Source organism: Anser cygnoides, chromosome 2, assembly GCF_040182565.1.
Source record: "Anser cygnoides isolate HZ-2024a breed goose chromosome 2, Taihu_goose_T2T_genome, whole genome shotgun sequence".
NCBI lineage: Eukaryota > Metazoa > Chordata > Aves > Anseriformes > Anatidae > Anser > Anser cygnoides.
The window spans coordinates 6,507,797-6,520,324 of record NC_089874.1 but is presented as its reverse complement, the minus strand read 5'-3'; positions in this window follow the sequence as shown (position 1 = coordinate 6,520,324).

Genomic DNA, 12,528 nt, shown 5'->3' with positions numbered 1-12,528 from the left:
GGCTGGGGGCAGCCTGGGCTGGTGGCAGGGGTCCCTGCCCAAGGCAGGGGGTGGCACTGGGTGATTCTTAAGGTCCCTGCCAACCCAAACCACTCTGTCATTCTATGAACATATGGACAAGCTGTCCATTGGGTTGCCGTTGTGAAATATCTCATGTCAAAGACACAGTATGTATGTCTAGTCTGTCATGACTGTACCTGTGACTGCTCTAGGAGCATAAAAGCATGGACAGAGCCAGGATGAGACTCTTCAGCCAAAGGACCTCAGCTGAACTATCGCTCCAAGCTGTCTTTAAGATAATGGAGAGAAATAGTTGCTTCTACAGGGTAATTTGTCTTCTCCTGATATGGCTGTCATGAAGAATTGCTCTCTGAAATTGCCTGTTTCTATAGACTTTCATTGGAGTCAAGGGTTGCTATCCAGGACCAAGAAACACAGTTTATGCTGACACTCTCAGAGACAGGAACTGAACCTTAATCCACCCAGTGCCCCGTAACCCCTGGAGCAACCTTCCTAAGGCTTTGTGTTAGTCAGGGCACATTGCCCCCACGTCTCAAAGAAGCTGATCAACTTTGAGTTCTCTAAAACCTCATTGCTACAGTTAAACTGAATTATACTTCCAGAGGACGTTCTCCAACAATTAGACCTCATCACCAGGCAAAGTGACAGAGTTAGAAGGAAAACTGCCGCACATAAAATATTCTGGATTTACATTTACAAGCCTCACAGTCATGGATGAACAACAGAAGGAGAACTGACTGCATTGCAGTGACATAATCCATGGCCAGAGTAGAGGAGAGCATCGCCAAAGGGAAATAGCACCTAGCTATTCAGCCTTAAATACAGCAGCAGAGAGAAACACGACCCATATATGAATTCTTTAAATCTCTTAAAGTTTGGTTTCTCCATAATTTTGTTTGCCCTGTCATGAAGAGAGAGATGCATTTTCTGGGACAGGCTGTGATGAGGGGGCAAAAAATTCCAGATTACAAACACTGATGCAGGCTTGCAAAGCAGAATTAAATGAATTATTATTATTATTATTATTATTATTATTATTATAAGTTCTAGACTCAGATGTGCTCATTAGCTAGACTCTAGACTCAAATGTGCTCATTAGCACATTTTGACTCCCTGACCTCCCAAGAGTGAGCACTACCCACTGCATTTGCTGCACCCCCCTCCCCATTTAGTACTCTTGTCTGTGACAAATCCAGTCAAAGCAAGACATGGCCTCACTAAGCATGGCTTTTCTTGAATAATTGACAGATCCCTCAATAAATAACATCCGGTGTTATTTCTGGGGCAGACAGCTGTGTGCAGCTGCTGTGAGGAGCACCAGCGCTATGCTGTACCATGGTGTGGCAGGCAGTGGATGATAGGGACATGTACCCAAGGCTGGAGGGGAGGATTAAAATATCTGCCAGCCCACGCAGGGAAACCTGCGGTGCCAGGTAATGCTCCCTTGGCAGTCATTTTCTAGCGAGGCTCCATCAGACAAAACGGCACCAAGAGTTACTGTGCCTGCACCATCTTGGTAGCCAACAGGAGCTTGTAATGCTTGCATGCATTAATTAGGACCTAAACTATCGTTCCTATAATCAAGGATTCTGCAGGAGGCAGGTTTCATCTCTTGTGAGGTTGTTCAAATTCTGGATGCCCTGTCCTATACACAAGCATTTAAACAATGCTGTGAAGACAGGAGATGGAGAGAGGGACCAAAGAGGTTACTGCCTAAACCTACTTTTCTATTACCAAACTGAAAAAGGCTGTTATAATATTCCAAGCCTGCATGAACACATATTACTGCCCCAGTAATCTTATTCTACAGTAATTCCTTCCTGCACTATCACCTCTGATCTCAGGAAAGTTGTTTTATTTTTTAGCAGGAAAATGCTCATACAATTGACATGAGCCTGCCAGAATGCCCTCTCTGGGACGACAGACCAAATACTAGAAGAAGCATCCTTTTGCCCTGAGAGGTGTGATGTGAACGAGATGAGAAGTCCTTCATTTTTTTTATATGGCATAGATGGTAAGTGTCTAGATGAAGAGAGACTGAATTCAGTCTTGCATGCATGAAAGAAAGTTTTACACATCGAGTGGCTAGCAACTTCTTAGTGTCTGCTTGTCAGGATGCCTCTCCTAACCCCATGACCTTTAATTCTGCTAAATACAACGTATATGGGTCAACAGCTTTCGGAGAGGTAAGACTGCGGAGCAATCCTGCACTGACGCTGAAATAATTCTGGTGTATGAAAAGTCGGAGCAGCTGTGGCTGCTTCCACATCCACCAGCAATGCGGCTTGCTTGTTGCCAGTGATCCTTAATCCTCTTTGAACTCCTGACTTTACATATCGGATGGTTGCTCCATGGAGTAATATCTGTGTATTATTGTCCATTCACTTTAAGTATTTTACAAGGTGATACAAAGTCAGGAAATGTATTCTCAACAGACACAGACAGAAAGGTTACTGAATGCAAATCAGATATTTGTGTTAGCATTGGTATCTGGCTTGTTTGTAAAACCAGGAGCATGGTATCAAGTGTTAAAATGGGAAAAATTCCCTCCACATACTGTGAAAATTCTGGCAACCCAAGGGTAGCAAGTGCCTGCGGGTCTGGTAATTCAGTATGGTCACTGCTTACTAAACACAGTAATCCTTGTAGCCGCCAAATAAAGGGATAAAACTATTTCAGCGGGCAAAATGGAGTCTCTCTTAATCTGGGGAGAAGAAATAGAAGCCTTGAGGTCTGTGTCAAAGCCATGGACGAAGGAGCTCAGTGCTTTCTCCCTAACTTACCTATTCTGCAGTGGTCTGGACTTTCCTTAAAGCCCTGGCTTCAGGAGTCTAGTGATTACAATTTTAAAACAACTTTTAAAGGATTTTTAAAGCTTTTTTTTTGGTCGTACAGTAGAGAAAATATTGTACACAATATATTATTGCAGTCTGAAAATATGATCATAGATGCTGAAAAGTTAGAAGCAAAATGAAAGAAAGAGAGGATGAACTTTTTCATGATTTCTTAAACACTGCTTTAATTTTCTACCCTGCTGTTGGGGGCAGAAAGAGAGAGAAAAGAAAGAGAGGAAAAAAAGGTAGGCAGTCACATTTGGGAGTATTTATGTTAGTGATCCTAGCAGCAAGGAGATTGTGCTCCCACGGAGAAGGATGCTCCCACTAACTGAAGTCACTCAGTGCTGGGCAGAAGGACATTCCTGCATGTATACATTGCACTGACTAGGATTTTTTTTTTTCTATACTGACTTATTTTTTTCCCTTAAAAAAGATTCATTTTTTTAACAGAAAGATTTGGTTTCCTTACAATACGGAGATTTGTTAATCATAAGCAAACACTTCTCACAACAGATGGCTTCACCACAGAGTTGATTTCTTGGTGAAAAGGGATTTTGAAAGGGGAACAGCATTTGGCTTTCCTTTTCCCCAGTCCCGGGGGGCAAACCGGTGCTAAAGCTTTGTGGTCAGAAATGCATCAGCCATGCGAATCACATTCCAGGGTGAACCTGCCTTGGAAGGGATGCTGGTTGCTTGTGTGCAAGCTGGTTTCAGTCCTGTGAAAGTAGGCATGGTAAAATGAATCCCCACGCTTTAGGCTGCCAGTGCTGTGCTGTAGGGTGAGTCCTTGCCTGGCAATGTCTCCATGCACCTTCCTTGCAGCCTGCTGCCTGCTTGCAGTGGTCTATGTCTTTAGTTGCGGAAGGGAGGTCGGCAGCTTTCGCATGTAAACACATTTGCCTTGTTTGCTTGCATTTGTGTCAACCTGATGGACAGTATTGAGGCTGTCCTCCATAGAGAGACTGAGGGCTCCAATCCCCCTTCTGCCAAGCTTGTCCTAGGGAAAAGAGCAGAAAGAAAGGAGAAACTTTCTGGACTGAGCTCATATTTGGGAGGCCTGGCGATGGATCATATCAAGGAGCAGCTCTACACCCACATCCCACAGGAGGTATCTGCATTAGTAGGGCTGGTGCAGCGTGTGGGGCCCCATCTGGGACTGAAATGGAGAAGGATCATGGAGTAAGAGACAGAATAAGTTCTGCCCTCTGTTGCATGTGTCGAAATCCAATGTCAGGACATTTCCCAGAGTCTCTACCCATGCATCTGGGCCCTTAGTAGGAAAATGTGGTAGGGTCTTGGGAGAAAAAACCTGAAGGACTTTGTGAAATTTTATTGAGGAAGGGGAAGCGAGGAAGATTTCACTAGCTAGGTACCAACTATATGCTAGAAGAACATACTGCCAGTACTTCAGCACAAACTTAGAAATACTGTTTTGTGCTGAGATTCATTCTTGTTTTTCCTTAATAACAGAAAAGTATGAAGTATATAAAAGAATAAGAAAATTTCCTGGAATATGCCCTCTTTTGCTCCTGTCCTCATTTACTATGCAGTCATAGTGGCAGTCACTGGACGTCACCTGAAGGTGGGTGTGATCCTAACAACAATAAAAGCAATGATTTCCTACACTTTTAAAATGCATTTCTGAGGTTTTCAACCCATGCTGGGGCAAGAAATGAAATAAAAATGTGAACTCACTACTCAGATACCAGGGACGTCCAGTCAGCTCAACACAAGTTAAATGTCAAGGAGATGCAAAGGGGTACAAAGCCAGAAGCACTGAAACTAACTTGTTAACATAATTATTCACCATCAGTGTGTCCCACTGATGTCTTTGCAGACTGTCACATACGCAGTAGAAAATATTTCTTTTACTTAATGGAACAGATCCTGAGAAATGAAAAGACACTGGGAGTGCCAGGGCCAAGGTAACTTGAGGCTGCCTTGCGTCGTGGTACAGCCTAGGGATACTCACATTTCTGAAACAGTCAGGATGGCTTCTACCCTCATAGGAGCAAGTGTCTGTCACAGGCTGCTGTCTTAACAAATAAACAACAGGAAAATGCTTTTACTGATAACATACATAGAGAAGGGAGAAAGGACTCACCTGGAAGCGATAGGCATGGGCTTCTTGACAGGGGACGAGTGAAAAAGATGCACTGTGAGCTGCTCTAGCTATGATTTACGTCAGCGCCAGGATGTAAAACAACTTTACACAGCATCTTCCCTGAAACAGCTTTCCCAAAATTGTTAGATTTTTTCCAAATAGGAAAAACATATTTCGGTACCTTTTTAAATTGCATGCTGTCCATAAGCGTTGCCAACCACCCTTGCCACTTCATTTTGGAGGACAGACCCCAAAGAGGTCTGAGGCTTCCATCGGCCACCCCTCTCCTCCAGTGAGGGTTGTCCCTCTGGTGTCAGCTCAAGTGACCCTTGCTCGGAGACAAGGACTCCATCTAGAATCTTGTCCTCTTCCCCAGTTCACCATCAAATGCACCAGTGGTGTACTGGGAACATGGTGCTGCCTAAAATGGTAGCTTAAAATGACACAGGTTTGTTAAGGACTCAACCACATATATCGTTGTTGTGGCCACCAGCCAGCAGGAGGGGTGTTTTGTCCAGTGGCTGGAAGCCAAAGGAAGGATCTGCGGATTCATTGCTTCAGTTGGTTGAACGCCAAAACCTGCTCCTGCTGCAACTAACAGGCGTTGGCATAAAAAGGACTAAAACTTGGCCTTGCTCATTCTGGGGTGGATTTCATCAAGGTCACACCAGTCAGCAGAAGGTTTTGTGAAACAAGAAACTTTAGCTGATAACACGTCTCCAAGACCCCTTGTGCTCCTGCAGAGGGAACAATCCCTCTTCCCCAGGATCCCCAGGGAGCACTGAATCACACCACGCTCTCAGGCCTTATCTCCAAGGTGCCATCGGGTCCCTCCTCCCCTCAGAGGCCCAAGGGTCGGACGGTGACAGCAGTGCTCTCAAGGCACGGCAGAGCTCTCTGTGATAACTTCACACGAGCGTGTGGAAGAGCTGCGAGAAGGCCAAGCCCAGGTTCAGGAAGGGCCTAACCCAGGAGCCCCCTCAAACGTCATTGCCTTCTGCTCAGGACGGGGCGTGCATCTTCACCTTGCCTTTTCCATCACAACAAGTGCCCAACGCTGTTTGGTATCCTCAGAAGACACTTGATAAAACCCGATGGCGGTGTTGCTGGGGCAGCGCTGTGTGGGTGAGAGCTACCATGCTGATAAGAGCTAACACAGAGCATCCACAGCGAGATAGCAGCAGCTGCAGCCGATCCCAGGGACATTCCCCAGCCACCCAGTGAGTTGGCAGAATTGTTAATCCTGGGGCATTAGTGATCTGAGGAGGAAACGATGGAAGAGGCAGGCTGCTGCTTGGTCAGAATTAGAGGGGGGTGTCTCCTGTTCCCACCCTCAATGTGAAACTCAGATGCAGGAGCCATGGAGACTCTGTGTGTAGCAAGCTCGAGAGGAACATCTGCAAATGCTGCACTTGCTAATTTGTCTTGTTTTCTCAAACTACCAGCAGATTTAAGAGAGGGTTTTGATAGGGCCTGCTCCAGGGAGGTGAGATGTCCAGGGAATGCCCAGATGTGCCCAGAACCAAAGTCTAGGATGTTGATCACGGCTGGGGTTTTGGCCACAGGTCTTGTGGTATCTCCTGCTGTTCCTCTGCAGTTTCAAAAGCAACTAAAATACCAACCTTGCAATTCCCAACCTCTCTCTCCTCTAACATCCAGGGCTTCATTTCTGCATGTCACTGACTGCCTCAGATGCCACCATACACCTTGAATTCTTCTTTTTAAACACATTTTCCCTTCAGGAAGATGAGACACATGGAAATGTCAGAACAGGCGCTCCTTTCCCACAGGTCATGCTAATGAGCATCACTGAAACATTCTCATCCCTGAGCCACTACAGTAGGCGACTTACCATGTTAACTACTATCATGTTCCTCAGCAGAGACAGATGAGGGCCAGGCCAGCACGTATCAGTCAAGTTAATAGATCTGATCTTCAGCACACCCCTAGTAGCCCATGGAGCAATGATCTGTGATGTATGTTTCAAAGATGTTGTAGCCCCTGTTGTAATCCAAAATATTCCCAGGAGACCCCTTAGGTATAGTTTAACACCTTAGGGGATGCCTGCATGGTGAGGTTTACCACAACTTACACCAGGTGTGACATATTTTCTGAAAAGACAATCATTTAAAATCCTTGGATGCTGCAGAAAATAACTAGCATTTTTTTTTCCCTATGGATAATTAAACTTTGCTTTATTCAAAGCCTTTCAAAGAGCAGCTGGCAGAAAATAAACCCTCAAACTCCAAGAAATGAAGGAAGGGTTGCTTTTACAGAGATGGCTAAATTACACACGCTTCAAAAACAGAGCACTGGAACCAGCAAAGAGGCGGCATTTAGATGCAGTCCCTTGTTCTGTGGTTGCCAACAAAGACTTTATTGTCACTGGACAGTGCTGCAAACTCCTTTTTTAGTTCAATATAAACAGCCTTTTAAAATCCAAGGAAGTCTTTAAAAGGCTGACAAATTAGGGGAAGAGAAAAATTGTAGTTTTGTTACATTGCAAGCTGCTCTGCAAGCAAGGGGAACGTCTCATATTTCTGGCTGTATTTGCTTCTGCCAGCCTTACTCCTCGTTTCTGGCTTACAGACAGTCATGCTGAGATGCTGCCACATGCATCTGCTCAGAAGAAACAAATGGAAAGGGCTTCCCTCCCCTAAGGACACCTCATCTTTTTGCTGTGTGATGGGCAACATCACCGTTTTTCACTAATTCCTGCATCTCAAAGTGTGGCAGCGTTCTTATTAGGCTGGGGGTGGAGGAGGTGGGTTGGACACAGCCTTTTTTTCTTCTGCAGAAAGGATCCTCCACCCTCGCGAGCCTCTGATTTCCATAGTCATGTCCCACACCTGACTCATTACTGCAGGTAAGGAGCATGGAATAGTTGTTCAGGCACACAGCCCAGCTTGATTTAATTAGTAGCTTTTTTTTTTTTTTTTTTAATTAACTTTTACCTCCAAGTTGTAGCAGGAACATGCTTATATAAAAAAACATTTAATACAGATTTCCTTGGCATCAAGAAGAAAGGTGTGATTCCAGCTTAATTACTTAGACTGACAGAGGTAGAACTCCGATGTATCTGAGAACTGGTTGCAAGCAGTGTTCATAATTCAACCACCACATTAAACCTGCAAACAAAGGCATTTACCATGCGCCCCGAGGCTGTCCTGCAGTGTTTACTGACATGGTGGCTGTACAATTTGATGACAGCTGATGTACAGCTCTAGGAACATTTTTACTCTTTGCATTAAATAATTTATTAGACCCATAATTACGCTGTGATAATTGCCAGTCATGAAGAGAGGTATCTGGTGTAAGCTGTGTGTACTGGGACGTACCATAACACTAGGTTCCCCTAATTTTCTCAGCTCAAGAGCCCAATTTATGAGTTGCCCAAACATTGCTCATATGTTGCTAAGAAATCTAATCTGAACTTCACGGACCCTACCATGACCAGGGCCTCTGCTGGAGGGCCCTGTTGCAGGAAAGGAGGAGTTGGTGACCTCCTGGTCCTCCTTTCAGAAAGGGGACACTTGTTTGGTCTGTGAGTCACTGCATGCTTGGAAGAAATGCCTAGTTTGCCTGCTCATCGTCAGACACATCCCCAAGCTCATCATTTTCTACCAGGAGGCAGAGAGAACAGCCATTAAACCCAGCAGTGAAAGAAGAAAATCACATGCACAATTTGCTGCCTGTGCCTCTCCCCTGGGACTCCAGTTTAATGCAATTTGGTGTATCCCAGCCGGTGGTGCTTGGCTGCTTTTAATTAAAAAAAAAATTAAAGGATTTATGTTGGGATTAAATGGGATAATTATTGATTGATCTCTGCCTTCTAAATTGAAAAGCATTTGGATTAATCAGCTTTTAAGTAGGAAATCACTCAGCTCTGGACAGGAAACCAGCCTCAAGCCCTGCACTTTGCATCTAACAGGGCTTTATTTTGTCCTGCCCCCCAAAATCCAATGGGAAGGATTTTCCTTTCTTCTTGGTTCATTCTCAGAGCTCAGAAGAAAATGTGCTTTCACTGAGACAGGCTTTAGGTCATAAGTGATAAGATGACCTATCTTGCCAGCTTAGCTCGCACTGCTCACGGAGATCATCTGTCTACCTCTTTAGCATCCCAATACATCTGGTCAGGAGGTCCAGCATCCTCCAAGACCCTTGCGCTGGCGACTGGGCAACCCACCTCCCTGCTTGGTCAAGTGGTCAAGTCAGCACTGGAATACTCCATGGATGGAACAGGTTTGTACCAACAGTGATGCTTGTAGATCTGCCTTGTAGGTCAGATGAAAAGCAGGTGGCCAAATGGACAAGTCAACGATCGGAAGGTACTTGTAAATAAAATGGTGTAAAACTTGTTTTCGTTCTGGGACTGCATACCACTCCATCCACATAAGCAGTTGGAAATTGGGTTAAACAGGTAATGATGACGGTAGGACAGTATGCACTAAAAATAATAATGGCACACTCAAAATACTAATATCGATATCCCCAGCTGCAGAAGTAGGCTGCTGACCTAAGCACTGTGTGTTCCGGATTCTGCTTTTATGCTGGAGCAAAAATACCGCAGTTGTGTGACCCCCATCTCTGTTTGGATTATTCCACAACTCCAAGGAAAACCCAAATGGATAATTTGGAGGAAAAAACTTGCTATTTCAGGAGAAATGTTATTTTTAAAAACAGGGAGTTTCAATGGGATTTTTCAACTTCTGAATGAAATTCCCAGTTCCAATGACTCACGTTTCCAATGCCAGGATTTAGAAGCAAGTTTTGGCTTTCCCATTTGTGAGTGAGGAAAGTAACGTCCACTTCACAGTCTTTTCTAATCTACCTCATGCTGGGAGAATTTCTTATTTTATTTAAAAAAGCTCCTCCTTCCTCTAAAAAGGAATACCTTTAAGAAACTTTATTATTATTATTATTATTTTATTATTATCATTATTAATTTACTATTATTATTATTATTATTATTATTATTATTATTATTATTATTATGATTCCCCAATAGAAGAAAGGAATGCTTCCTCGTGAGGATATACACCCAGGGAGACCTTTTTCTAGGAAGTAGCATTTCTGCTGAAGTACTTTAATCCACTAAGCTGCCAATCCAGCGTTGACTCACATGCAAACCTCCCCCACATCTAATCTACCGGAGGTAGGTGACCTGGCAGCGTAGTGGCAGATTACATCCCTCTGCAGATGTAAGGTAATTCATACTTGGAAAGATGATTTGAGTTCCCCACACAGTAGTCAGCTCTATATTAATCGGAACAAAAGACCTCGCTTCACTGTGAGCAGCCTCTCTTCCGTGGGCAGCTGAGCTTGGAGAGAAAGCACCCACGTTGTTTCGGTCACACTCTGAGCACCCTGAAGTTATAACCACACTGACCATAACCCCGAACAATCCCTTCTGCACAGCTTTGTTAGGAAGAGTGTGCTCAGAGCTGATCAGCCTAGCTCATGAGCGTGTCGAGAGTAATGGATGAGATCAGTTAATGATGATATAAATGTGGGTGAACTGTTCTTTGAACTCTGAAATTACTTGCCTCACCTCAGCCAGAGAGAATAGCTAGAGCACTTTCTGAAGTGGCCTCGTCTTCAGATGTTGCATGACTTGGGTACAGGGCTCCCATAGGATGCCTGCTAAGGGACATCAAGAAATGAATGAGCTCCTGCACACACTGCCAGCTCCCACAGGGCCGGTTACGCCTCTCTCTTGGTGCACATACAGGTCTGCATTTGGAGATGAGCACAAGGGAAAGCAGGCTTGTCAAGGCCAGGCTGGATGGGGCTTTGGGCAGCCTGGGCTGGTGGGAGGTGTCCCTGCCCGTGGCAGGGGGTTGGGAATGGATGGGCTTTGAGGGCCAGCACATCTCCCCACCATGTCATCTAGGTATTTCCAGAGCTGATTTGATCAGGTGCAGCACTTGGATGCAAACTCTCTGTACCCCCGCCACGCTTTTCTCCCCTGGGCATGGTGCTGCAGAGCATGGGACATGGGATGCAGACAGGCTCAAGGGAGCCTGCAGACATCAGTGCAGACTCGGGGGGGTTTGTTGGGCCCTGTCATACCCCGTCTCATTCTGGGCAAAGCAGCTCTGCTGTTTTCACTTGTTTTGGTTTATCCCAGGCCTAAAAAATGTTAGAAAACAAGAGGTTAGGGTGTATTTTTAAGAAGAGACTTAAATAAAACAGTGAGGCACAATAAAATGAATTGGTTAGAGAAGATAGCTGCATGCACTTTTTTGTATTGGCCATTGCATTAAAAATACATAAGAGCCAGTTACATGAAAATTCATAGGCTAGACATGCTACTTTGAATGCAGGCAAGGAAGTGTACAATTGGCAACTTTTCCCAAAGTAAGCAAGTCAATTTTGACATTAGGAGAGTGCAAAACCAACATGACAACCTGCTTGAGGGAAATAATTTTGCTCAGAATCTTTAAACTACTGCATTGTGCCTTACACCATGGTGAAACTTAGACCTGCTCTCAGATCTGTTGGTGAGAAGTAACTGCTGCTTATTTAACATCTGACAGCCTCTTGGCTAGTGGCCTCCTGGGCTGGCCAGAGGGAAGCAGCACATCAAAACCTTAGCTCTAGATCAGCTCCTGAACCCAAGAATAACTCTCTTTCTCCATTAGAGGAGATTAAAATCACCTGGGCCAGCAGTACAGCTCCATCTCCCAGACCACAAATGGAAGGAGACGCTGAAGTGCTCCATAAAATACTTGGTTGGACCAGTCCTGAGACATAAAGACTTGGACTGGACTTTAATTTACCAGAAAATGTGTAGCAGGGCATTCTCCTTAACAATGTCTTAAGGCATTTTTTTTCATCCTTCAGTTAATGTGCTTATTGGGAGCCGGGTGTTGTCACCTCAAAAAAAAAAAAGAGGCACAGTCCTACCAGTCAATCAATGACCTTTTTGAGTTTCTTGCTTTCCGATCTCAGAAGCCATACATGCCAGACATCAAGTGCCATTTAAAAGCAGACTCATGTGCCAGCTACCACTTTCCCTGGAAACAAGGGAGCAGACAACATGCTGGAGGTCAAGGCTGCAATCCAGGCAGAGAAATGGGCAGATGGGAACTTCATGGAGTGCCCCCAGAACAAATGTGGAATCCTACGCCTTCCCAGTTCAAGGGAGATACAACAAACTGGAGCTTGCCCAGAAGAGGGACACCATGATGGTCGGGGTATTGGAGGACACAGTGTGTGAGAAGAGCAGGAGAAAGCTTGTTATCCTCAGCCTCGAGGGAAGGAAAGACTAAGTGGGGACCACACTGCTGCTTTCACCTACCTGATATAGGATCAATGAGAAAATGGAGCCATATCCTCTTTCTTAGGAGCATAAGGAAAAAAAAAAATTCATTTTGATATAAATGAAAAAAAAATTCCAGTGAGAGGGAAGGAGCCTGGAACAGGGACCCGGGGAGGCTGTGCCACCTCTGTCCATGCAGGTATTCAAAACCTCGTTAGATGGAGGCCTGAGCAACCTTATTTGACTTGGATGCTTGAAGCGAATCCTGCTTTGAGCAGGGTGTTGGACCTCCAGGGATGTTT